General features: G+C 36.0%; 1 protein-coding gene across 3 annotated transcripts in view; it reads left to right on the top strand.

Annotated features, from left to right (window-relative positions):
• Nucleotides 1–27,482, top strand: part of sema5ba (sema domain, seven thrombospondin repeats (type 1 and type 1-like), transmembrane domain (TM) and short cytoplasmic domain, (semaphorin) 5Ba) — a 273,644-nt gene that overhangs the window by 24,986 nt on the left and 221,176 nt on the right. For all 3 annotated transcript variants that reach the window (XM_005167866.6, XM_679287.8, XM_073912922.1), the window contains exon 2: nt 26,358–26,437. The gene's annotated coding sequence lies outside the window, so the exon portion shown is untranslated. The remainder of the gene's footprint in view (nt 1–26,357; nt 26,438–27,482) is intronic.

Genomic DNA, 27,482 nt, shown 5'->3' with positions numbered 1-27,482 from the left:
AGACGACCTTCTGGAAGAGTGCTTCATAACAGGTTTAGTCGATCCATGAATCCAGGCAATGTGTCCCTAGAGTACAACCAATGCATCCAATTTGAAAAAGCAAATCAATATGGTGAGTGTAAATAATACATTTGTAGGATCTTCAGAATCATCTTGGTATTGTTGTTGTTTTTTTCTGATTGAAAATAATGCAACAAATACAAATGAAAAAAGTTTTAAATTATGTTTGATAATTTTGAGATCAAACACTCACTATATTAGCAATTGAATCAATTGATCAATGTGAGTTGCATTTTATTCAGATCATTATTAAGACCATATTGAACTCTATATTGAACTGGTAAACCAGTCCCTCAGGGTACTCTAGCCTGATATTATTGGTAGATATGTATGTTTTTAAAATCATAAACCTGATCTTAAAGGTTTGTAAGGACTGTTCTAGGGATGCACCAATACACCATCATCTTTTTTTGCAAGTCAAGAGTTTGATACCGATCCAGATACAAGTTTCAGAGATTGATACCGATCCAGTTCCACTGCTGTTGTTTTTCTTATCAATAATTTCTATATCTGTGTTTGGAACTGATGATCACTCTTTTTGTACAAGTACTTGCAAGTTATAAATAATAGCATCTAAATATGTATAATATTGTAAAAAAGATGTATAAAGATAATTATGACAAAGTAAAAACTAAACGTTTATAGAAAAAAAAACTTTTATTATGTGGTTTTTCAATTAATTTTTAAGAGGTCTGTGGTAAATATACTGTAATTTAACTGTAAATGTAGCTCTCATGGTTTTTTGTTGCATCTACAGTATCAAATGACTATAGATCTATGGCATAATTTAAAAGATTCTGTCATTGCCAGCAATAAAATAAAGTATATATTTTTATTTTGCTACATTAGCAGAAATACAAAGACACATATACGTTTCAATGTTTAAAATGATCATTTTGGCCGGCGCAGTAGGTAGTGCTGTCGCCTCACAGCAAGAAGTTTGCTGGTTTGAGTCTCGGTTTGCATGTTTTCCCTGCGTTTGCGTGGGTTTCCTCCGGGTGCTCTGGTTTCCCCCACAGTCCAAAGACATACGGTACAGGTGAATTGGGTAGGCTAAATTGTCATTGTGTGTGAGTGTGTATGGATGTTTTCCAAAGATGGGTTGCAGCTGGAAGGGTATCCGCGGCGTAAAACATGTGCTGGATAAGTTGGCGGTTCATTCTGCTGTGGCCAACCCGAATTAAGAAAGGGTCTAAGCAAAAAAGAAAATAAATAAATGAATGAAAATAATCATTTTGTCATTTGCTCACCGCTATGTCCCTCTAAACCTAAAATTTTATATTTTGAAGAATGCTGGGATTTAAAAAAAACATTGGTCCCTTTTATTTGTAAAAGTTATTGAGGTATTTTTCAAATCATGCTATTTTCTTCGGTGTCCTATAAAAGACAGAACCAGTTTGAAAACATGAGGCATTTGAGTTTAACTAACTCTTTAAATGGTTAATCACCCACAAATCTAATTATTTAGATTATTTATTAAGACAATGGTGAACAAAGTTGTTTTTTTGGCTACAAAAGTTTTTGTAGCTTCCTTTTACGTTGTTGTAATCTGGTGTTTCAACGTTATGTTCAAAGCTTGTTCATCCTGAATATAACTTGGTTAATAAAAAAAAAACTTTTTAAGATGGGATATAAAACTACCATTCTGGTTAAAATGTGATGCTGGAAATATGTTTTTGTACATCCAAACAAATAGAAAAAATACAGGGCAATAATTTTTTTTATCGAATCTTGACTTCCAGAATTCATCTAAAAATATCTTCATTTGTTTTAAATACACATGATTAAAATAATTTTTTCTTTATTGTAAAAGATCAATTTTTATGTGTAAATAAAAAAAATAAATCAGAATCTGTTTATTGTATAGGCTAAAGCGAATGTGTCTTTTTAGAATTAAACCTATTATTTTTTAATTAAACCTCCAAAAACTTGAAAAATGGTGAGGCTCAGTGGTTAGCACTGTTGATTCACAGCAAGAAGATCGCTGGTCAGTTGGAGTTTGCATGTTCTCCCTGTGTTCAAAATTAAATACTTTCCACCTCTGTTCACCATATATACCTAAATTTCCCCGTGCAGCTGTCTGTGCCTGCAATCCCTTTTTTTTTTTACGTCCCACTAGTCGAGAGCATGTCTGAAACCAATGTAATACAAGTCTTCCATTTCTCACGCCTTCATAAGAAAGAAGCTTAAGGGCCTCATCAGACTCTCTACCCCCTATAGTACCACTTCCATTTCATCTGGCCGAGGGTGGTCTGCTCATCCCATAAACATGCTGAGCTGATGCTTGGAGGTTTAGATCCAATACTAAGCCAACATGAGCCAACTTCACATGTCCCCCCTCCCCAAATGCCGTCTCCGTCCAACTGTTAACAGTAAACATGTCTTTTTTGCGTCTTAGCTGGCGCTGTGCCCGGCAGCCCTCAGCAGTTTACAATGTAGCAGCAGCCCGGGCTTTGACTTTACAAAAGCGTGCTTCTATTTATTAGGGTTTGTAAAATGACAGGACTGCTGCCACTGTGCTGTGAGTGGAATAAACAAGACATAAAATAGAAGCTTGTTAAGCGTAGACGGCCAATTTGCGCTGCCGTTATGCTGCGTTTAGTCTTTTTACGTTTTTATTCCACTCTCCTTTCTTTTTTGGAAGGTGGTGTCACTGTTAATAGAAGTGAATTCAATGGCAGTGTCTGATCATTTTTTACTCTCTTTAAAAGAGATCTACATGAAGTAGATGTGGGGTTTTGAATTGATGGGAAACCATTAACTATTACTGAAGAGCACCTCTTATTTAATGAATGAGACGGATCAGGCTTTGAGAGATGGATTTAATAACCAGAAACATGGCCGCAAATGACTCTGTTTGAGTGCTTTATGAAAACATTTATTTTTTACTGCACTGGAAATGTTTGTTCACAATCCTGGTTCTGGATTTGCCAGTGTTAACGGTTAAATAAGTCCTTGAGGAATATCGGATCAGTTGACAGGAGTGTTCATGCCGCAGTTTATTTTAGATTTCAGGTGACTCTTCTCTCAGGTGTAGAGAAGCATACTGTACATTTCTATGCTGGTTGGTGTTAGCCAGTGCTAGGTGGTTCAGTTTTTTTGGTGAAGCTGATTAAGATCATAGGGCCCTATCATACACCCGGGGCAATGTGGCGCAAGGCGCGGCGCAATAGTCTTTTGGTAGTTTAGCTTGGCGCAAGAGTCGTTTGGAGGCGTTGCGCTACGCTGTTTAAATAGCAAATGCATTAGCGCTCATTTGTGCGCCCATAGGCGTTCCGGTCTAAAAAGGAAGGCGTTCTGAGGCGGACCTCTGGTGCGTTGCTATTTTGAGAAACTATAATAGATTTTTCATTAGACCAAAACCAACCCGGTCTAAACTCCGGCGCAGAGTTGCGCCTCGCTTACACACTGCTTAATACGCACAAGAGAGCAACAGGCAAATATCTTTACATATATGAAAAAATTAAACATTAAGAATATATATACAGTAGGATATAATAAGAATAGATATAGGATATAAATATAAAGGATTAAAATATCACAAAACATATTATTTTCTAGCCTACATAAATATGAAAAATCACTGCTTTTATGCCTTCTTCATCTCGGGAGGCTTTTTCAGTTCATTCATAACAATTTGCTTTTGTATAATGTTATTATTAATAGGCAATATTATTTATTATATACATATTTATATTTGTTTTATTAAAAACAAGCTTAGATTTGCCCACCTGTCAGGTTTTAGACCATATGGGGCACAGCATGTGTTTTAGGATATAACTCAGGTTTTTGAGCTCATTTTGCTATTATTATTCATTTATTCGTTTGCTGGAAATTAGAACTGAATTTAGAAATAGTTTTGAAACGAATATTTGCGCTTAAACAAAAGTATTTATTTATAGACTAATTGATGTCTGTGCGTAAAGGTTTCCCTATCCAAGAGCAAATGTAAAAGTAGTTCTATTATCTCTTATTCTCACGCAGTAGATGCTCTGTTTAACAGTTTTCTGTTAAAAAACTGTCAACTGTGAACTGTTTGCTTGTGAAATGCTCATTTTTTCCACTTAGACTTACTTTGCGTCCTGTAAATAGCGAATGCGCTCTTGGCGCGACGCAGCTGACTCTTAAAGGTAATGGGAGATGAGACTCTTAATTGGTTTATTCTCAAAACACACCTATAACTCATTAAGAAAATAAACTCAACCCTTTTAGACCATGCGCCACGGCGCAAGGCAGATTTCCCATCCTTAAATTAGCAAAAACGCGTCCTGACACGCCCTGAAAGCGTTTGCGCCCTGCGTTTTGCACTCTGCGCATGGAGCATCAAAATAGAGCCCATACTGTGCACACTCGCATAGCAAAATATCTCTGAACCAGCTCTGACCCACACAATCAACTTTTGCTTGGCCCACATGCTGTAGTGAGTTATGGTAAATGAATGGACCAAGTCTGGCCTCCAGACAAGGGCCAATCATGGACCATATCTGGGCCAAGTCTCAGCAAAGTGCTATCGGCATGCTTGCTCTTGAAGTGACCTGATTGGTAAAATTTTTTCTTTTTTTGAAAATAATAAGTATGTATTTTAAAAGTGGGTCAAGAAAGGCCAAACCTACATGGCCCACAAATCAATTATTAACATCTGGGCCAAATACTACATTTTACATCTGGCCCAAGTAATGTGTGCTGCTTTAAAGACAGTGCCCCCACTGCCAAACCAGGGCCATGTTTGGCCCACATGCTATATGCCAGAGCTGGATGAATGCCTGCTGTTTCATATTTATGCCAAATCTGGGCCAGAATTCTTTGCTACCTGGGTAGTACTAGTCACCCAAATATATCAGATCACATGTATCAACACTGTAAAAAAAAAAGTTGACTTAACTTAAAATTGTTAGACAACCTGTTGCACAGCTTTTTAAATTCGATTAAACTTTTAACCCAAATACTGCACCTGACTCAATTTAAGTTGATTTGACTAAAAAACGCTCAAACTGCGGCAAGTTGCCTTATAATTTTAAGCTGAGTCAACTGTTTTTTTTACAGGATGCACCAATACACTATAGCATCATTTTTCCGTAGGACAACAGTTATATCGATCCAGCTCCAGTGCTGATGTTTTCCTTATCAATAATGTCAACATCTTTGTACGTGGAACTGATAGTCACTCTTTTTTTGTGTTAAACAAACCACTAAGTACTTGCAAGTTCATTATAAATAATAACGTCAAATGACAAAAAATTATAATCATAATTATGACAAAATATAAACTGAAGAATTATTTTTAAAAAGTTGACTGAACTTAAAATTGTAAGTTCACAGTACTTGCTGCACTGCTTTTTTTGAGTTGATTAAACTTTTAACCCCAGTACTGCAATTGACTAGATTTAAGTTGAGTCAACCAAAAAGCTAGCAAGTTACCTTTCAATTTTAAGTTGAGTCAACTTTTTTTTTCATTGCATAATATAAATGTGTTATTTATTTTGCCTCATTTTGTAGCATCAATGCAAGAGTTTCTTTTTTTCTGTGGAAAAATTTGTATTTTTATGTGTGTTTAATTTACAAACACCATTTTCAACTAAAAACAAAAAAACATTTTATTACATTTTAATTGTACCTTGTGGTATCTTTAAGGTATCATTGTGGACCTTTTAAGTACAAAAGTGTTCCTTTTAGGTACAGAAGTGCACCTTTCTAGAAAGTACCAACACAGTGACAGCTTTTGTACTCTTATTTTTGAGAGTGTAGGCATGAAACTTTTTCAAAATGCGAGGGAAAACAATGGCTACATCGTTATTGTGTAAATGCCTTAGAGTCATATGATGCCTCAGAAATTATTCTAAAATGCTGATTTGTTGATGAAGAAACATTTCTTATTATCAATATTGAAAACCATTGTGGGCGACATTGTGGCTCAGTGGTTAGCACTGTCCCATTATGCCAAGTTCAGACTGCATGATTTTCAAAGTAATCGTGTCACAGGTGTTTTCACACTGCATTACTATCTGGGCTAGCGTTTCGTCGCTGCTTTGTTTACACTGCAAGATGGATCATCGACAGGGGCTTTCACATTGCATGACTTTACAATAGGAAGAATCGGCGACAACTTCGTCCAAACTACGTCTCACAGCCAAAATCACATAGTATATCTTTTGTTATTAACTACATAATGAGAAAAAAACTTTTAATGGGGTAGAAAATACATATTTCCTCACTTGGGTTTAAAGGGAATTAGCCATTTCTCCTCAACTTAAGTTTAGATAATAATTAAATTTCTTTTTAGCTTTCTGTATGAAACATTAAACAGACAAGGGTGCTCCTGTCAAACCTCCACTAGTTTTTCCTCCATTTCATGGGTCCAAACAAAACGAAAATGATCGGTTTTAACTTCTCCCCCCAACCTCCGGCTGGCCTGCAGGTATATACACACACACACACACACAAACACACACACACACACACACACACACATACACACAAGTGAATGCTGCTCTCTCATTGGCTGTAGGCGATCGCTGATGTTATTTTTCAGTCAAAACTCATTTCACACGGCATAATTTGAATCGGCGACAGCTCCAGGTATTTAGCACGTCAAATATCTCACAGGCATCGGCGACTTATCGGCGATTATCTCAGATCGCATCTTTGATAGTTCACACTGAGTGATTGTCACTCACGTGCACGAGCACCGATATGCCTGTGATTTCAGACATTTGTCGGTGATTTCTCAAAACCTGTCGGCGAGCCAAAATCGGGGCTAAAATCACGTAGTCTGAACTAGGTATTACAGCAAGAACGTCGCTGGTTCGGTCTGTTGGCATTTCTGTGTGGAGTTTGCATGTTCTTCTCCTGCTGGTGTGGGTTTCCTCTGGGTGCTCCGATTTCCCCCTTAGTCCAACCACATGCGGTACGGGTGAATTAAATAAACTAAATTGTTTATAGTGTAAATGAGTTATGGGTGTTTCCCAGTACTGAGTTGCAGCTGGAAGGGCATCCGCTGTGTAAAACATATGCTGGCTAAGTTGTTGGTTCATTCCGCTGTGGCGTCCAATGATAAATAAAGGGACTAAGCTGAAGGAAAACGAATGTATTGTGCTGCTTATTAAACAGTGTTTTTCAGCTTTCTTTAAAGAATAGAAAGTTTAAAAGAGCAGCATTTGTCTGATCCAGAAACTGATCTTCAGGTCGTGATGTTATGACGCAGATAGGTGCTACTTTTCACGTTGTTAGCAGCCATTTGTTTAGAAGAAGAAGAAAAAAGCTGAGACTATATTAGTAGCTTGTCTTGCACTGCTTACGTTCATACCCCTCCAGTCACTCACCATCCACAAATGTGTTACATATCTATTTCGGATCTCCGCCGCTAATGAACGCCAGACCTCACAGACATTTATCTGTGAGTGAGTGTACGTTTGATCCTTCGTCAATTATCTCTCCTCTTTACGTCTGCCCTCTGAAGTCTTAATTATGACATTGACAGAGATGCTGCTGATCAGATCCTTCTCCTGCTGCAGTTTTCTGCCACAGTGACATTCAGAGTACATTATATTACTGTATAACCACTGCCACAGAAAAGCTTTAAATACAATCATCCTGGATGTAGAAAGCAGTCAGAGGTCAGCCTAACCTGTAGTTATGAGAGAACATCAGACAGCAGAGATAGAGATATACTTAAATTTTATCATATACCGTTGGTCGCCTCACAGCAAGAAGGTCACTGGTTCGAGTCCCAGCTGGGTCAGTTGGCATTTCTTTGTGGAGTTTGCATGTTATCCTCCTGTTGGAATGGGTTTCCTCCGGGTGCTCAGGTTTCCCCCACAGTCCAAACACATGCGGTGAAGGTGAACTGAATGTACTAAATTGTCTGTAGTGGATGAGTGGTTGTGTGTGAATGAGTGTGTATGGGTGTTTCCCAATACTGGGTTGTGGCTGGAATAGTTGTTGGTTCATTCCGCTGTGGCGACCTCTGAAATAAAGACTAAGCCAAAGGAAAATGAATGAATGAATACTGTTGTTTAGATCATTTTTTTAAGTGTATAAGTATTGTATGCTTTCCTTGGCTGCATTTATTAGATCAAAACTACATTCAAGTAAGCAATTTTAAAAACAATATTTGGTAAAAAATATTAAGAAAATGATAAAAACATAGAAGTAAAATCAATATATATATATATATATATATATATATATATATATATATATATATATTTATATATAAAGCAATCAACAAAAGTATTAGTATAATATAAATAGGCCAAACTGAACAGGTTAGTTAATATTTTTTCATTACAGTTTAAAAGTTGGTTTTGTTTTAGTGTGTTTTGGAATGTCTGACATTTCAGAAACATGCTGTGCTCACTTGATCATTCAGAAATAGCTTTGACATGTGATGTGGTGCTTATAAAAATTCCTAATTATCAATTTGAGGAAACAATAATTACTTTTATTACATTTTTTATTAATCTAAAGGAAGATTTACCCTAGTTTACCCAAAAATTTAAATTTGGTTGCTGTTTACTCTCTTTCCCCTTTCAAAACTCTATGAGTTAGTTCTGTTAAACCAAAGACTATAGAATACATAAGACATGCCACTGATATAGTTTTAAATGGGGAAAAGTGTAACAGTCAATATGAGGAATGAAGCCCTACCTACTTGTAAATGAACCTATCATCGATAGACTGATGTTGCTCCGGGAGTTCGGAATAGATGTGTGCTTTTACGACAGTTTTTGTGCTCAACAAACACACTGGAACAAAGTTCCTTTAAGACAAGTCATTTCACTCGGCGGCCAACTTTGAAAAAATCTCTTGGGCAGTATGCTCTGGCAATCTGTCTGAATGGGGAAACATCAGATACTCCAAAACTGTTTGCCAAGCTTACGACTACTTTACATTATTTTTTTGGAATCACTTATAAAACTAAACAACAACCGTCTCATAAGTTTTGGTTCTAAATATTTGATTTAAACAAAATTGGCATGTATTCAGGTTGCCCGAGGTAATGCTCATACACACTCAAAAGGGACGAGATCATGACAACAACCTCATTTATGACCGTGTTACATATCAAACTCTGGATAATGCTGCTTTGTCAGATCATGCTGGTCTTCAGTATAGGGATGCTCAAAATAATCGATTAACCGTTAACCGAAAGGGTGCGTTTGTAACCAATTAATGCTATCAGTTAAACGATTAAAATTATTATTTTATATATTTTTTGTTTGGCTGCATAAGGGGCTGATTGAATGCGCCTTTGCGTTAAGAGGGGCATCTTTTGCACGCGGCTCATCCCAGAGCAGCAGTTTGTGTTGTCAAGACAACTACAGAGAACTTTTAAAGAGCTTGGTTTCCGCTACATTCATTCTTCCATGGCGGAAACCTAAATGCATCCAGCCACGGCTACATTACCCATTCAAAACATTCAGTCATTGTTGTTGTTGTTGTTTTTAATAGCGGATTATAATCGCATCAAAACGTATTAAAAGGTAAGTGGATTATAACAGCGCAAACTTTTTTGTATTGTTTAATCCTTTGGGGTTACGTGCTGACTGACTGACTGACAGGTGCGCGATGCGTGAGGCCAGCAAACATGCAGAAGCTTTCAGTTAAGATGAACACAGTTTCTATAATTATACTTTATTTATAGATAAAGTATGGCTCTGCATATAATCACTCTATCTTGCTGGATTTTATAGCCGTTTCACTTTACTTCAGGATGCATTATTGCCGCTTTGAAGGTCTAATCGCTGTTTTAAGTTATCCAGAGCTGTATTAATGTACAAATATTGAATATAATAATATTATTAAATATTAAAATTTTATCAACATATACAGCAACACTTTTGCACAATCGATACCCAGCTGATTCAGTCGTTTCATAAGAGGAGCGTGCTTCTTCTTTTCTTTTTTCCTTGTCAACAACATAAAGGCAGTGAGGTGCGTCCTCGCGTTTTTGGAATGAAAAAAAGCACATTATCTGTGGTCGGCCACTTGTTCAACTGCAAGACATACTTAACTTGCGGGACGATAACGTATAACCCGTGCCTAAAGACACATTTACCAAAGAAGCAAAATGGAAGAAGAATATTGCTTGAATATTGTGTTGATGCCAAAAAAAGCGCTGATGTTGACCTGGATCTGCATCATAAACGCAAAAAATAGGCTTTACCTTTTATTTTACAGCTTATAAAACATGTATGCACATTAATGCAATATCATATTTAAACAACAAAACTGTTTACAAAAAGTCATACATGCGCGCGTGTTGTTGTCTTTTCATCACGCAGCGCGCGCACTTGAGCCGCGATGGAGAGAAAGGAAACCATAGCAAGACAATCTTTAAAATAATGATTTCTATTAAAAATGTAAAAGGTTTTGTGATTATAATAATACAAGCAGGGCATGAAATAAATGCATATTTTCCGTGGAGCGAGCGTCTGCTATTTTATTTGACGGAAGACAAAAATAGGATTGGAAAAAAACAGCCTATGCCGGTGATTAAAAATTATCAGTCAGTGTTTTCGATTTGTAATATAAAACTATTAATATAATTATTTAAGTAACTATTATAATTATTTAAGTGGAAAATAATTTAGGGCAGTCCTATTTATTTTATTCATTTTATTTAGTTTATTCTGTTCTTCTGTGCTAAACACTGCAGGTGCGTGAAAATGTTCTGTCGTATTGTTCTATTATTAATATGCTAGCATATAAAAATAAATCAGTATTTTAAAATGCAATATTTAATGTGTCAGACACAAAATAGACACGTCAATTTGTTTAATATAAAATTAATAGTAATCTGACCAGTTAACCGTTAATAACCGATTAATGAGCGGCGGTTGTCGGTTAGCAAAATTAACCGAAATAAGCATCCCTACTTCAGTAGTAATTCACAACTTGGTCTTGATTGTAAAACTTCTCCAGAAATGACAGCGACTATTTACAGTTTTTGTAGTTTAAATAGTTATTGTCATGTGATGTGCGTTTGACAGAACGGACTGTACCTTGTGTTTGTTTCATACTGATTACTTTTGATAACTTTTGTTTTAATGTGAAGTTGGTTCATTTAAAAGCCCAGATTTCAAGCTTAATATGGATACATGTCTTATGTCTGTAAAGCAAGTATTCGCTGAAATTCCAGTGTGTTTGTTGACCACAAAAAAACGTTGTAAAATCACACGTCTGGTCTGAGCTTCTCAAGAGAAACGTCAGTCTAATCAATGATTGGCTCCTTTACTAGTGGGCGGGGCTTAATTCACCATATTGACCGTTATACTTTCCCCAATTCAAATCTATACGAGTGACATGTCTTGTGTATTCTATAGTCTTTGACTGGAATCTCAGCGAATACCTGCTTCACAGACATAAGAAATTTGGCCACCAAGTGAAATGACTGGTCTGAAAGGGACTTAGGTTGAACACAAAGATATTTTGGAAAATGTTTGAAAAAACAAATACTATTAAAACAAATACTAGTTTTGGTTGAACTATCCCTTTTAATGCTTTATTTTTTTCATTTCTTAATGATATGCATGTATAACATGATAAGAAGAATGGGTTGAATTGGCTTGAGAAGAATGGAAAGAATATTAATCTTTCAATGATTTTCTACATTGACCAGATGAATAGCAATACTTTGTGCTGCTTTAAATCATTTACTCCTTTGTGTCTGGTTCGATTATATAATTATTAATATTCAAGCTTATATTAATAATGATGAATTGTTTCATTTCTTAGTGATTTGCAGGCACTGTGCATTCCCTAAAAAACTCCACCAGTGTGCAGAATCCGTCTAAGTGATGCAACAGCAGCCATAGAGAAGCACATTGCTCTCCACACAGCGGTTTTTGCTGGAGAGGAGCGTGATGTAGCACATTTTTAGCTGGAATTTATAAGAGCCAGAGGGAGGAAATTTGTCCCGGTTTCAGCCATTCAGCCTTCCAGCAGGAATCTTGAGGCACATTCAGTTATATATTAACGTGATTGATTTCTTCTAATGCCTTTTGAGCACTTTTCTGATAATTTCCAAACATTTAAATCATTCACAATAGGAAACACTTGCATCTACTGTAATAATGCCTTGTTGGAACAACGAATCTAAAAAAGAACATATACAGATAGTGAAAAAACTATTGACCCTAATTTATTTTTTTACAAATTTTTATTTTTCAAATAGTTACTAAGTGATTTTTAATAGTAAAAAAAAATTTCCACAGTATTTCCTGTTATAGATTTTTATTTTTGTTCTGGGGAAAATTTTATTTATTTTAGTTTGGAATAAAATAAATGAATAAAAATAATTATTTTTTTGTAATTGCTAAGTAAAAACTGCTGCTGTCAATATTATTAGCCCCATATTTTTTAGTTGGCTACCGAACAACCACTGCTATCCAATAACCTAAATTGTCTAGTTAACCTAATTAATCTTGTCAAGCATTTAATTTTCACTTTAAGTTGAATGCTATACCTTACAAATGACTAAAACAGTAGGTCATCATGGCAGAGACGAAATAAACAAGTTATTAGAAATTAACTATTAAATTTATTATGTTTAAAAAAGTTTAGAAAAAAACAACAACTCTTTGTTGCAGCACATGGGAAATACTTGAAAGTCAATTCCAATTTTACTGGAAGGCTAATAGTTTTGTCTTACATTAACCCTATAATTAAATAAAACAGTAATCTCTTAAGCAGCATGTGTACTATTCTGTCTTGAACTGCACAAATTCAAACAAAATAACCAGTCAAAAACATCAGAATACATATACAGTAGCTTTACTAAAAATGGCTAAAGGCATTGTGTTGTGCACTTTACAAACAGCACGGCATTTATATTTTTCAAAATATCCAAGCTTTTTGCAGAAAACATTCAGAATTAACCACCTTTTTTAACATACAACTGTATTTATTATTGCACACATATGCAAACCTGTTGCACTTATAAATAGACTGAACACATAATCTGCTTAAGCATGAAGTCCGGTGAGGTTATAATGAATATAATAAAGTTAATAAATGAAGTTAAGTAAAAACTTCATTTAATATAGTCCTCTTTCTAACCATAAAGCAACTTAATTATCAGGGCAGATGCTTGAACTACTTACATTACCGCGTGTGTTGGTTTCATTGAGTAATGTTGTTGTTTTTTTGAGTGCCCAAATAGAGCTTGTTCTTTCCACTAGCAAAACTATTTCAAAGTACTTGTACAGTCATGTTAAGAAATGATAGATGGATTAACATGCTTGCATTAAGTTGGTAAACTAAGTGCGTGCCCCCGATGTTCTGAAGAAAGACAGTTAGGTCGCCCGTTCAGGGGTTATTTGTTTTCTGTAATGATCTCATTAAAGCGAGAGGTTTATTCAGAAGCATTAATCAGCCTGTTGACCATCAGGAGACGGGAGCACATTCTGTGGCTTTGCGATTCATCAGACTGGCAGTAATTACTCACAGGATTGGCACTTCATCCTTTGACTTTAATTCGGTTTCATTATAGAAAAAGTTCCAGCGTCTTCATTAGCTTCAGAAGTCCAACAATGAGATGAGGAGAGTTATTTGGTATAAACTTAAATAGGTGATTTATTTATTTTTTTCATGGCAGCAGGCCTTGAGTGCTGCAGAAGCTGTGCTGTGATCTCGGCTTTTGATGTCGCAGATGTTTGATGTGGACAGACTACAATTGAGACTTTTATTTGGGCATTTAGGTGCTTTGCAATGCTCAAAGATTTTTTTCCAATGTGCATTTCTGTGAAATCCTGCCTTTGCATGCCTCGCTTTATGGGTTCGTTCTGTCTGTTCAAAATTCAGCTCAGAAATTATTTTTTGTCAGGAATCTTCATTTCCTCAGTCACACTTCTATTACTTCAATTTCCTCCAAAGACATGCTCAATTTAAATCCACGTGTTTATCTAGTGAAGAACGTCTTGTGTAATTCAAACACATGAGTATATAATTTTTCTGTCAGAGTAGTTGTAATGTATGCCATTTCCCTCGGTTGTTATTGACTTCAATTTCTTTATTCATGCCTGTTTGTTTATATTTGTCTTTTTTTAAACCTCTATTAATGAAAGCAAATAGTGGTTCAATTTAAAAGTATAGTATGTAGAAAGTTGTTCTTTTTTATGTAGAAACTTGTTTTACTTTCTTCATAAAGTCTGTTCCACTTCACTGCTTTTTTCTGGCCAGAAACCACCTATAACAATCTGTCTGACCGACATGTAAGTGACTGTCCATAATTTGTGTGTCATTCATGCAGCTTATGGCAAGTTTATCTTAAAAGTACTTTTTTAAAGTAGGCTGATGTGCAAAACCCATTCAGTGCTCCAACCATCACTGTCAGCAGTTTTAGAAATCGCTGATGAAATGTCTGTAGGAAGTATCCCTGCATGGAAATAAATACTATAGTAACTTTTACTAAATACTATTTTGAACCATATTGTTGTATATCATAGTATATAAAGTATAGTGTTTATACTCTGTATATATTACAATACCCTAATTTTTTTATTTTTTTATATTTTTACCCTAATGCATTGCATGCTTCCTTAACAATCTTTCAAAGCTATGATTTCTGCATGATTGTACCATTTGTTAAACATACAGTGATTAGTTTGTCCTTACAATTCATGATAGCAATTTATCATTTTATTCAGCAAGTATGCAATAAACCAATCAAAGTGACAGAAAAGACAACTAGTTACAAAATGTCTCTTTTGAACAATAAATTGATTTAGCTGATTTATGTGTTTGGAATATCACAAATGGTTTGAAAAATGAAAAAGGAAATCAGCCTTACTTCTTACTTACTTCATACTACTGTAACATGGTAATGGTTTTAAATGCTTTAGCTCATCGATGAACATTTAGCAGGAGTCCTGTTGGATGTAATGAAGACAACAGCTCCCATGATTCCACACTCATGGGCATGCATGGTGTCATCAGATTATGCCTTTGTTTGTTGTGAATACCCATCCTCTACTGGCAAAAATTACAGACTGTGCTATTAAGCAGCGCACTGATTTTCAACATTAATAATAATAATAATAACAATAATAATAAATGCTTTCTGAATAGCAAATCAGCATATTTACAATGCATTCTGAAGGATCATGTGACACTGACTGAAGATTTCAGTATTGGGTTCTGTTATTTATCCTGAAAAGTATGGATATTTTGGAGTACAAAATGCTGCCTTCTTTTCCAGGAACGCCCATGCAAAACCACATCATGCACACATTATAAAGTCTTAGCTGCGGAGGAAGAGGATTGAGGTACTTTACTGGCCTGTCTGCAGTCCCGAAGTCTCCAATAGAAAAAAATTGTGGCGTATTTAGTAGTGTAAGATGTGACAATGAATACCCTGTACTGTTGCCCACCTTAAGACTTGTTTGCAGGAAGAATATGACAAAATTACACCTAAAACACTCCATCACTCGGTGTCTTCAGTCCCTAAACATCTTTTAGGTGTTGTGAAAAGGAATGGCAACATTACAAAGTGGTAAATGCTTTACTGTTCCAACTTTTTTTGAAATGTGTTGCAAGAACCAAAATTGGAAACGTGTTTATTTAAAAATAAAAAATCATATGGTATTGTCTGCAATGAAATACAAGTGAAAGTAAATCTATAAATCACTTCATCCTTTTTATTTGTGTTTTCCATACTGTCCTAACTTTTTCTGGTTTGGGGTTGTAATATATACTGAAATATAAACGTTATTTAAAATCTGTTGATGAAAGGGATTTTCCCATTAGTCAGTGTAGTCGCTTTAGCACATTATAGCCCATATCTTGAATGTTGTTGACAGATAGTATGCCATCTATATTAACAGAGTCATCAATTTTTAGACAAACACTGCAGTGTCTGCCAACTTGTAGTGCCACTCCAGGCTTATTGCACTGATTCAGTGGTGGGTGTTTTTAGATGCACTGTGGGAAGTGTAATTACTGCAGCTGCGGCCCCACTGATCGCACTCACACCAGGCCACCAACCCAGGAGGTCTCCCTGCCTTAGACCACATCTCTCAGCCTTTCACTGGCTGCCTTTTGTGTGGGTTTTTTCCTACCCAGCCTCCTGCTGACCAAATGCAATTGATATAGACAATGTCTATGTTCACAATATAGGTCTAAATGCACAATTCCATTTCTCCCCATTCAGACTTGTAATGATTTTCCATATACATGCATGTAAATGACTTATCTGTCATTGGTATGAATGGACCGCTAAGCTCCTTCATGGGCATATTTGCAAAAAGAATTATAACAGCATGTGTGTTGGCATTCACAAATAGCATGTTGACGCTGCATGCTAATATTGCATTTTCTTTCTGACAGTAAATGCTGTTGCCCACAGCAGTTATTTTAATGATTATGGAGAAAAATAACATTGCGTTTCAATGTGGGGTGACATTGACTTTAGGCTATGTGTAGAGATGGATTAATTCTCAAATGGTTTGGACTTGGGTCACATTGTCGTGAATCCTATATAAGACTGATCTGGACACATATACAAAATTTTAACCCTTAATGTGAACATACTATAGGTGATGAAAAAAGCTGCACCACTTGCCATGATACTTGAAATCCTGAATTGGTCTCATTTTATGTTAAATGGCTTTAACTACTTGGCACTTACATCAAAAAATAAGCACAATGTTGCAAAACCCTTATCATGCAATTGAGGTGGTATAAGAGTAAGGTTAGGGACAGTTTTGTTTGTATAGAAACTGTAGGTTTAGGAGTGTGTTAAGCTGTAAGGGATGGGTCCACTGGGTAAATCTAATGGAAGATAATGCTTTTTCAATACACATATTAAATTGTAAGTGGAACACTTTAGCAGGAGCACCTGTTTATTTTTTGATGTTCTGTCTGAGATGTACCACAATGGGATCTCATGTGTGATCTTGCATTATTTCCAGTGGTAGAAAGAGTTCTGAAAAATCCTACTCAAGTAAAAGTACCACTACGTTGTTAAGCAAGTAGTGGTACTTTTACTTAAGTAGGATTTTTCAGTACAAGTAGAGTAAAAGTATCTGTTGTAAATATTGCTCAAAGTATGAGTAAAAGGTAGCCCTTTTAAAAGTACTCAAGAGTAGTGAGTAGTGAGTATTACACAAAAAATCTGATGCGTTTACATGCAGTTTGTGCAGGAATGTGTAAACGTAACATTCTATAGTGCATCTAGTGATCCTTCTGTATTTGTTTGTTCCAACCTTTCTTCCATTGTTTTTTGTTGTCCTTCATTCATTCATTTGTTCGTTTCTTCCTTTCTTCATTCATTTGGTCCTCCCTTTATTCCTCCCTTCATTCGTCCGTTCATTCATTCGTTCATATTTTTGTTTCTTGCTTTATTAGGCCCTTTGTTCATTCAATTATTTTTTCGTTCCTTTGTTCCTTCCTTAGTTTGTTCAGTCCTTCCTTGAATTCTTTCCTTATTTATTTGGTCCTTAGTTCATTCCTTCCCTCATTCGTTCGCTCATTCATTCATTCATTTGTGTAATTTTTTGTACCTTTCTTCATTAGGTCCATTGTTCATTCACTCATTCATTCGTTCAATCAATCTTTACTTTTCTTAGTTTGTTCAGTTCTTCCTTCAATCCTTCCCTTATTCACTTAGATCCTCGTTTCTTCCTTCCCTCATTCGTTCGCACATTCATTCGTTCATTTAACTTTTTGTTACTTTCTTTATTATTTCCGTTGTTCATTCATTTGTTTGTTCGTTCATTCCTTGCTTCCTTGGTTTGTTCAGTCCTTCCTTGAATCCTTCCTTCATTCATTTGGTCCATCCTTCCTTCATTAGTTTGGTCCTTCTTTCATTCGATCCTTCCTTCCATTTTTCATTCGTTCCATTTATTGATTGTTTAAGACTGTTTGGTGATTTCAGTCATCATACAGTCGACATCCTTCATTTTCTCATCAGTTATATGCAGTCTATAAACAGTCTCAGGGTCATTGTGTGTATAGATTTTAGACATCTTCATTTTTTATGCTTCCAAAAGGTTTGCAGCCCATGTCTTGAGGTTGTTCAGCTTAATGCGACTTACTTCCTATGTGCGATTTGATTGGACAGAAATCGCAGGACTAAATTTTCTACGTTAGCCAGTCAACATAGACAAGAAATAAAAAAGTAGTGACTGCAAGTTGAGGGAAAGAAGTAGAGTAAAAATACAGATACAGCACTATAAATGTACTCAAAGGAAAGTAAAAGGACACATTTTTAAAACTACTTGGTAAATTACAATTCCTGATTAAAAACTACTCGATTACTGTAATTTGAGTATTTGTAATTTGTTACTTTACACCACAGATTATTTCTTTATCACTTCTCGCATATGATTGATTGTGCCAGACACAATTTTCAAGCCAGACAGAACTGTAGGTGATTCTTTCTATAGTAAAGTCAAGCAGTGTGTAACCTCCTGCCGCCAATCCATTATGCAATATGAACATAGTGTACAGTAGCAGCAACTAAATGCTACCCCAGATTAGGCTAGGGCAGTATCTACATTTTGATATCGTCAAACCTCCTCCCAGTTTTACCTCGGTATTCGGTATTACCGTGCACAATAAAAAGAAATTATGATGTAAGGCTTAGATAGCGTCATCAAACTGTTGGCTTGTGCCTACACCGTTCAAAAGCTGAATGCTGTATATGCAACCTTAGGTTTAAGGTATTTCAATCTCTCACAATCACCTTTTTGTTGCACAATTTGCAAATTCCACACTTCTCGTTTGGGTGAAACCCGAAATACTGCCAAACTGCAGAAGTTGTGTTCTTTTTTTGACACCAGGTTACTTGGTGTGTGACTTGCCATCTTTCCCCACCTTTCTCTTTCTCCTCCATGATGTCCTGTGATGACAACCACACATACACATTTTTAGGTAATAAATAAATCATATTTAATATTTAATCCTTGTCTCCTATGTAAGTGCATTGTTTTCTATGACAGTTTAATGATATTGAAACTGATACCGTTGCTATTTTTAGATCCTGCGGTATACTCTATTACCATATTACCGCCCAAGCCTACCCCAGATGGTCTTGAAAACAGCGGGTACCAAACATTTTTGAAAATAATGCAGTGTGAACACAGCATATCGGAGTAACTGTGCCATAGTTTGTTTATATCGAACCAAACCTGCCAAGTGTGAACACATTTGGGAACTATTGGCTAAGGTTAGCATAACTGTATTCAAGCTGTTGTCAAATCCAGTGTAACAGCAACTACTTTTTTGTGCTCTCCTTCACAGCTGGAAGGCCTGCAGTACATAACATGCAAGGAGCAACTTTTATATCTTCCTACTGCTGAAATGACACAATCATTTTTTTTGCCACAGTCAAATTAAAACTCTGAGATCAAACCTTAGCCTTCCTCACCCCCTCCTTCCCACCTGCAGCAGCATTCAGAATGTGCAGCTCGCTCGACTCCCTTAATCTCAGGCCCTGGGGATCTTGTTGGAGCCTGTTAGCAAATGTTTATCCCACAGTGAACACCTGGTTGTTTGGAGAGTACGCCCACAGTGGGCTGCCATTCCCCCACCCGAGCATCTCCGTGCTTAGGATTGAGCCGGCACATCGTATTCTTGCCACAGCGCGCAGTTCGTCGCATTCAACACGCTGATTAGCATAAGCCTCATTTAGTCATCCTTTAGTCATCCTTTAATGAATAATTTTTTGCCGGGCTTATTCCCAGCTGTGAAAAAGCATTAAACGGTAAAGCTACGAATTGTAACCTTAAACTTGATATTACCCAGAGAGACCCTTGAATAAAGCTTATCGCATATCATTAACCACGATTACTCATATGTCCTGAGGGATTTTCTGCGGTTTGATTATAGAATAACTCTTATGTAGCATTTCGCGGAAAAATCTTAAAGGAAATGCTCACAGATCAAAGTGTTTTATTCTATGCTAACGTTTTCATTTAGTTTTTTATAGGTCAAGTTAGTCTGTAGCCTCTGCCAGGGTATTATTATTATTTAATGTTTCAGGACTGAGCAATATAAAGTCATATTGCAGGATGTGTGATTTCAAGTAGGGATTATAGCAGACCAGGGATGCATGTGATTTGTGGATTAATTGCACATTTTAACTGAAATTGAGTTAATGTTTATCATTTGTATTCTTTTAACATTCCAAATGAGTTTAAAACGTTCAGGCATAAGAAACAATAAAATTTGTAGCTTTAGCAAAGATTAATTGCTTGTTAGTTTATAATTATTTTGCTATTTAATATATTTACGTGAATATTATTAGACTGTTCATAAACACAAAGTACTTGTATTTTGTTATGCTTGTAATTTATTTATCATATTTTATACAGATGTATGCCTCTAAAAATTAACTTAAATCATTCTAAACTAATGAATTACATTAACTGGCCACTTTATTAGGTACACCTGTTCAACTGCTCGTTTACGTTTTAATCAGCCAATCACATGGCAGCAATTCAATGCATTTAGGCATTTAGACATGGTCAAGTCGATCTGCTGCAGTTCAAACAGAGCATCAGAATAGGAAAGAAAGGTGATTTAAGTGACTTTGAACGTGGCAAGGTTGTTGGTGCCAGATCTCCAGATCTCAATCCAATAGAGCACCTTTAGGATGTGGTGGAACGGGAGATTTGCAGATTCATGGATGTGCAGCCGACAAATCTTCAGTGATTGTGTGATGCTATCATGTCAATATAAACCAAAATCTCTGAGCAATATTTCAAATACCTTGTTGAATCTATGCCACGAAGGAAGGCAAAAGGGGGCCCAACCCGGTACTATTAAGGTGTATCTAATAAAGTGTCTGTTGATTGTATTCCCTTATTGAGCTGTTTGGTTCATATGGTGAAATCTGATTACAAAACTAGAGCATGTTTCTTTTAAATGGAGTTGGCTCATTTAAAAGTACAAGCTTTATGTAGATATATTGCTTATTATGTCTGTGAGGCAGTTATTTGCTATTATTCAGCTTTTTTTTCTAATTCTGGTGCATGTACGGTCCCTAAAATGAAATGATAACCATGAAGCTGCAAAAATTGTATAAAGAACACACGTCTGGAGAATCGATCAGATCAATGAATGGCTCCTTTACTAGAGCTAGTCTGTGTTGACTGTTGCCTTTTTCCCCATTCAAAACTATACCAATGACCCGTCTTGGGTATTAAATAGTCATTGCTCAAAAGTTTGAAACTGCTTGAAAAAAACTACTTCAGAAAATGATTTTTCCAACTAGTAAAAATTTGTTCAGTGGATTTTTTTTTCTGTTCTTTCTGTTGAGATCTGACTTGAGTGAACATTAAAGCACTGGAGAGCAGCTTTAGAGAAGACATTGATGTTGCAGTTGTTTACTTGTTAAACATTTGTGAAATATTAAGCACAGTCTGACAATATATGACACTTTGGTGTTGATAATGAAGGTCAGGATCATCATTTTTTCAGTATTGCAGAACGCTTTTTGAGCATATATTGACGCCATTTGTTGTTTGCTCAGTGCTTGAGCATATGTAGCCGAAATTTTTTTTAGTTCAGACCTTGTAAGTTCAGAGACTGTTACTGTTCCCCAGATGTTCTTAAAATTGTTGCCTGAATTTGTGATTTGAATAAATGGTGCTAATAACATCTGTTGAACTAGTATTCTTAGTTGAAACATGTAAAAAGAATAGGATTTTTCAATTCAGATGTGGGTAAAATACAGACTGTTAAACCCAATGTTTAGTTTAAAACATAACTTGAACCCCGATATTTTATTAGAGTGTACAAACATTTTTTTACATTGCAACTTAGCTGATTGAAAGCCACTCTAATACAGTTTCTTAAATGCATAATGCTTTAAACCTGCTTTTCTTAAGCTGTTTATTAAATTGTGTACATAACGAATTGTCTACATTAATAGTTGTGACGTGACTTGAATGTAGTGCAAATGTGCAGAGCCTCATGCACTGTAAAACCCAATAAGTTAAGGTAACTCAAACCATTTGAGAAAAAAACAAAACAAAACGAATGCAACAAACCATTAAGTTTCAAAAACGAATCCTAATGAGTAATGTGAACTTACTCCATTTGAGTGAACGAAGCAATTTGAGCACAGTAAAGCCCAATAAATAAAGAGAACTTAAACTAACTGAGTACTGAAAAACCCAATAAGTTAAGGCAACTTAAACTGTTTGAGGAAACCGATTTCTACAAACCATATGAGTACTGTGAACTTACTCAATTTAACTCTCTTCGAATAGAATTAACTTTCAGTATCGAGTTAAATGAGAAAATGAGAATGAGAAATGAGAACTACATTCATTTCATTTGATAAAGTTGACTGTTGGGTTTTACAGTGTGGTGCATTGATTTCAATAATGCATTAGTGTATGGTAAACTATGATTAATAATTTCTATACAAGTATTGTACATTTTTAGTCCATGTTAGTAAATAAATTAAATTAAGAAAGCTTATTATAAAGAGTGACTTATAATATTCACCGAAGTGCTGCTCTCATGTTCAGGATGTTCACTTGCAGTTGGCACTGGAAAGGTGTCTCAAAATTAATTTAACAGTATGTACTGTACCTCTGCAAGACAAACGAAACTTTGCTGTGTGCATTTCAGGACCTTGAGAGTCGCTGGGGTACACCAATAAATCCAATTAGTTTTCATTGAATGAACAAAAAAAAAAAAAAAATAACACGCAAGAAATTTCTCAAAGTATTATTCCACAAAAGAAAAAAACTCTCCAGATTTGTTCAGATCATACTTTATTTATAGGCCTGGAGGGTTAGTGGTCAGCTTTCACTATATTCATCTCAGTCAGCTTTTTTTTCCAAATGTCCCGAGGCTTTGATGGCCATTGGCATTGTGAATTCTCCAGGGCACTGGCCTCATTGGCTATCTGATCCATAATCCAGCCCTGGTAGCTGCAAGCCTGTTTCCTAATAAAGACATTAAAATTGAATTAAAAGATCTATTTCAAGGTAATACTCCGAACAGGAAAAAGAAGTGTAATTTAGTGTCATAAAAAGGGCTTTTGTAGGAAGATAAACCACCTGTGGAATCTGCTGTAGTAGTTCGGCCTGTGGCTCAAACGTCTCGGTGTCGGTGACCTTTTAAGGCAGTAGCTCTCAGTGGTTGCTAATTGATTTATTGAACATGGCCTTGGCACACTGGTCAATCAGATCATAGGAGCAGGGGTTCGTTGAAGGGCTTCATTATTTACTCCTTAATTACTCTGGCCCAGTGTCTCTCTGCTTTTTCGCTATACAATGGTGGACTAACCTTTGCTAGATCCTCAGAGACGAAGAGAGCACAAAGCCGCTGTGCCTGGCCGGGAGAAGGCTTATGAAGTAGGGCAGCCTCTCTCTTTGCTCGTCCTAATCTTAATTAAGTGCTGAACAACTGGGCTTTGCTCTTATCAGCATTGAGACAAATATTGTCCAAGCTGTGGGATGCTGTGGTGCTCTTTTAATTGCTAAACTCGATAAGTGAGTGGAGCTCAAAAAGGTGGTTTTGTTTATCTTAAACTTGTATATGGTTAATTAATTTAATCTGAAATCATGAAGTGGCCAAAGAAACATGTATGTGTTTGCTTTGTAATTAAAGATTTTACAGTACGTAATATATGTGCTGGTGTGTGTGTGTGTGTGTGTGTTTTTGTATTACAGTATCTAAATTTTAGAAGTGTTTTATGGAAAGTTGTGTGTAACATTCTTGCTTTCAATACACACTCTTGAAAATAAAGGTTCTAAATAAAAGTGGCATCAATGGTTCTATAATGAACACGTAACATCCATGGCTTATTTAATAATGAAAATGTTCTTCATGGAAAAATAAATGCTTCTTACATTTTAACTATTGACTAAGTTTATTTGGGATTTTTAGAATTTCAGTTTTTGCTGCAAAAAATCATAAGTTGGAGGTTCTTCTTGTGCTACATACAACTGTTTCATGTGTAACAATAACAATTAGCTTAAATTAATCAAAACGATGACCCTGCAATGCAGTACTTTTTAGGAGTTCCTGATTTTTTTAAATATCATACTTTTATGAATATGGATTAAAGGGCACATATGATGAAAACATATTAAGTGTGTCCACCGTCATATTGGGTGGTATAAAGACAATAAGTCTCTTATTTTTATTTATTTATTTATTTTTTTTACATTTTTCTGACATTAAAATAGGATCCGTATCCCTCTCATTTTGAGGCCCACCGCAATGTGACATCGGAGTGTGGTTTCCCCACCCACCAAATTGATTGTCAGAAGTTCTGTAGTAACGTTTATAATCATATAAACAAGACCGGACGAGCGCAAAGTAACTGAGATTAAAAGATCTGTTCAGCTCCCTGTGATCATCAATCATCATCAAATGTGATCAAGAATGAGTTTTACAAGTTTAAAACATTTTAAAGTGCATATTAATGAATTACAGCAGTTTTACCGTCGTTATCACCACAGCCATGTGTCAGTACAATTATAAAACAAGACGATTTAATCTCGGTTTGTGTATTGTTAAATAAAATTTATTTTGTACACTAACATAACAGATATCCATACAGCAGTGGATATTAACGTGTATCCTGTCACATTTGCAGTGCACAAACAGTGCAAAGTTAAACATGTTGTGTGTGCATGCGTAAACTTTGTAACGAAATTGTGTGTAACACATCGTTGCAAAAAGGTTTAAAATAACTCCACAACAAATACATCAAATACTCATTGGGAAATTTCTACCGTAATATTTCTCACAAACGTTACATGAGACCCACTTCTTTCATGTCTGTCACTGTGCTGTTTACCTGATATGCTTATTGACCGGGTGGAAGCCCTGGGCTCAAATATCTCCGAACTCAGGGTTCTCTCCCGGGACAGCATGCCAAACCTGCTATAAATGGCAAGCATATCTAAGTGGGAACTCTTGAAAGAGACACACACAAAAAAATTATCCTAAATCTTGGCCTAAAATAAGTGCCCTTTAAATAAATTAAATTCTATCAAAAATTGTGGTAAAGACATTTAGAATGTTTAAAAAAAATTAATTGTAAATGTATCTAAAACATATGGACCCCTTTTGAATGGTTCTGTATATGCAACACTGACTATTAATAGTTTATTCAAAATGAAATAAAACCTGAAAAATGTTAATTTACTAATTTACCTTCAGACAATTCATGATCCAAATTAATGTTATCTTTAGTACAGTCTGTAAAACATTTAAAATCAAAGACTTTGGTGATTACTTTCATAAAGTATGAGTCAAGCGATACCGGTACTTTCAGAATAAAATACAAACCACCCAACAGGCACGCTACATCATATGACTTTAATATTAGGTTACACGTTGTGATGCCAGGTAACCAAAATTCAATGTCTAGTCAGCGTCTAATGCTATTTTGATGTCCAGTAACGATGTCAATGAGGTTGATTGTAGTTTTTGTTGGAAAGTGATGTGATCAAAAGCCAACATCTTAAACCAATATCACAATGACATCAAATACTGACATTTATTTTTCCGGTATAGCAACCAGAATTTAGGTTCTGATAGATATGACAGCCGTAACGTCCACGCAATGTCAAGCTGTAACATCATTAGACGTTGATATTTAGTAGTTTTTAGATTGCGTTGGAAATAGACCAAAACCCAACATCTGTCTAACATTGGACACTGACGTCGGTCTCACATTGGGTTCTGACGTCAAGCCTATTTTTATATCCACCCAAAATGCAACATCTCACGACGGTGGGGTACAATGTCAATCTGACATCATGTTGTCGTCCTGTGCTTACTGTGACAGGCAAATTAAAATGAATACCAATGGCTCATAAAAATACATTAATGTACAGTACAATTAATGAATACCTTATGAAGTGAAAACAATCAATCAGTGCAAGAATCATTACATTTAATCCAGTCCTGAGCACATTCCTGAGGGTGAATTAGCAGCTGATATTCACTTTTTTTGGATAAACTATCCCTGTAAACATGGGAAGATCAGTATGGTGTTTAAGCAGTGGTAAGAGTGTTTGAGAAAGCTCTTTTGAGTCAGTTGTTAGCCTTGCTCGCTAATGCATTACTTAAAATCTCAGGGGGTACTTCAAGTAAATAATGTAGGTCATAGGGGCGCAGCATACAAAAAAGGCTGGAAACCCAGTGTTGTAGCTGCTCCTGGTGCTCCTCCATTCTCAAATCTCCTTTTCAGACAAGTTCCAGTGCCTGTTTCTGTTCCACTGAGAGGGATTGCGGTTTGTTTATAAGGACACATGTACCTTCTGTCTTGTGCTTTACTCAATAAAACACTTATGTACTTCCTCTGATTCTCTCTGCAGAAGGAGAGGCTACAGAAGGATTGCTAGCGGTTTCTGCAATAACCCTGCAGCTTCAAAGATGACATGCTCGTGATGCCTCTGTAAGTAGGTTTCTACTTTTTGTACACACTCCGCAAGATGACATTATCCGAATGAGACATGAGGAACAAAAGGACCTTTGAAGCACCTCGCTATTGCCCCTTTTCCACCAACAGAGCAGGTGCCACTGCCTGATCTGGAGCTGTTTCTAAAAACTAGGCTGTCATGACCAACACAGAAGTAGAAAACACTGGATTTTCCAGAATGTTGCACCTGACTAGAAGTTCCTCTGTTGATAGGGCTGTTGTGGGTAGGGAATTTCTCTTGTGGTAAATGGTTCAATAGCGTATTACTGGCAAACACCCATGTGTATAAAGTTTACACACTGCATAGCCTATCCACTTGTTAAGTGGTGATGTATGGAATACTGTTTCCGGGTACAAGCTGCTACTTATTTGAATTGTTTGAAGGTGTAGAAGAACCACTTCCTGCCTTCTATTTGAGTCTCGCGCATTAATCACTTCATGTGAAAACAACTTATTGCCTAATTGGTTACACAACTTTGGGTTTTGGGACGAGAGCATCTGCCATTTCATCATTCCAAAAATTGTAGATACAAACTGAAGGCTGGAAAAAAAATCACATTAAAAAACACTCTTGAATTCATTATTCATTTTTTTAAAGGGGACCTATTATGCAAAAATCACTTTTATAAGGGGTTTAAACTCAGCTGTCTGTGAAAATAACCAGCTTCTAATGGTAAACATGTATAATTTTTATTTTTTATAATCACACTTTATAAAAATATTCTGCGAAACACTTTGATTGACATTTCTCCCTTTTTACATGTCATCAGAGGGGTAAGCCCCACCTACAATCTGTCCCTCATTAGCATGGTATTGTTTTTAAAACTGCCGCTATGACTCATAGGCATTTGTAGCTGCACCCTCTTTTAAAAAGAGCACAATCTCATTTCAGTTTAAAGTGACAGTCATCAAAAGGGCACAGTTAGAAGCCTAAAAGGGCCAGTTTCAAAGGGGCAGATATAAAGCATTACATTGTGGAGTATTTTGAGCTAAAACTTTACATTCACACTCTTGGGACAAC

The sequence above is a fragment of the Danio rerio genome, chromosome 9, assembly GCF_049306965.1.
Source record: "Danio rerio strain Tuebingen ecotype United States chromosome 9, GRCz12tu, whole genome shotgun sequence".
In the NCBI taxonomy this organism is placed as follows: Eukaryota; Metazoa; Chordata; class Actinopteri; order Cypriniformes; family Danionidae; genus Danio; species Danio rerio.
Note: the sequence above shows the minus strand (reverse complement) of the source record. Positions and strands in the feature narration are given on the sequence as shown.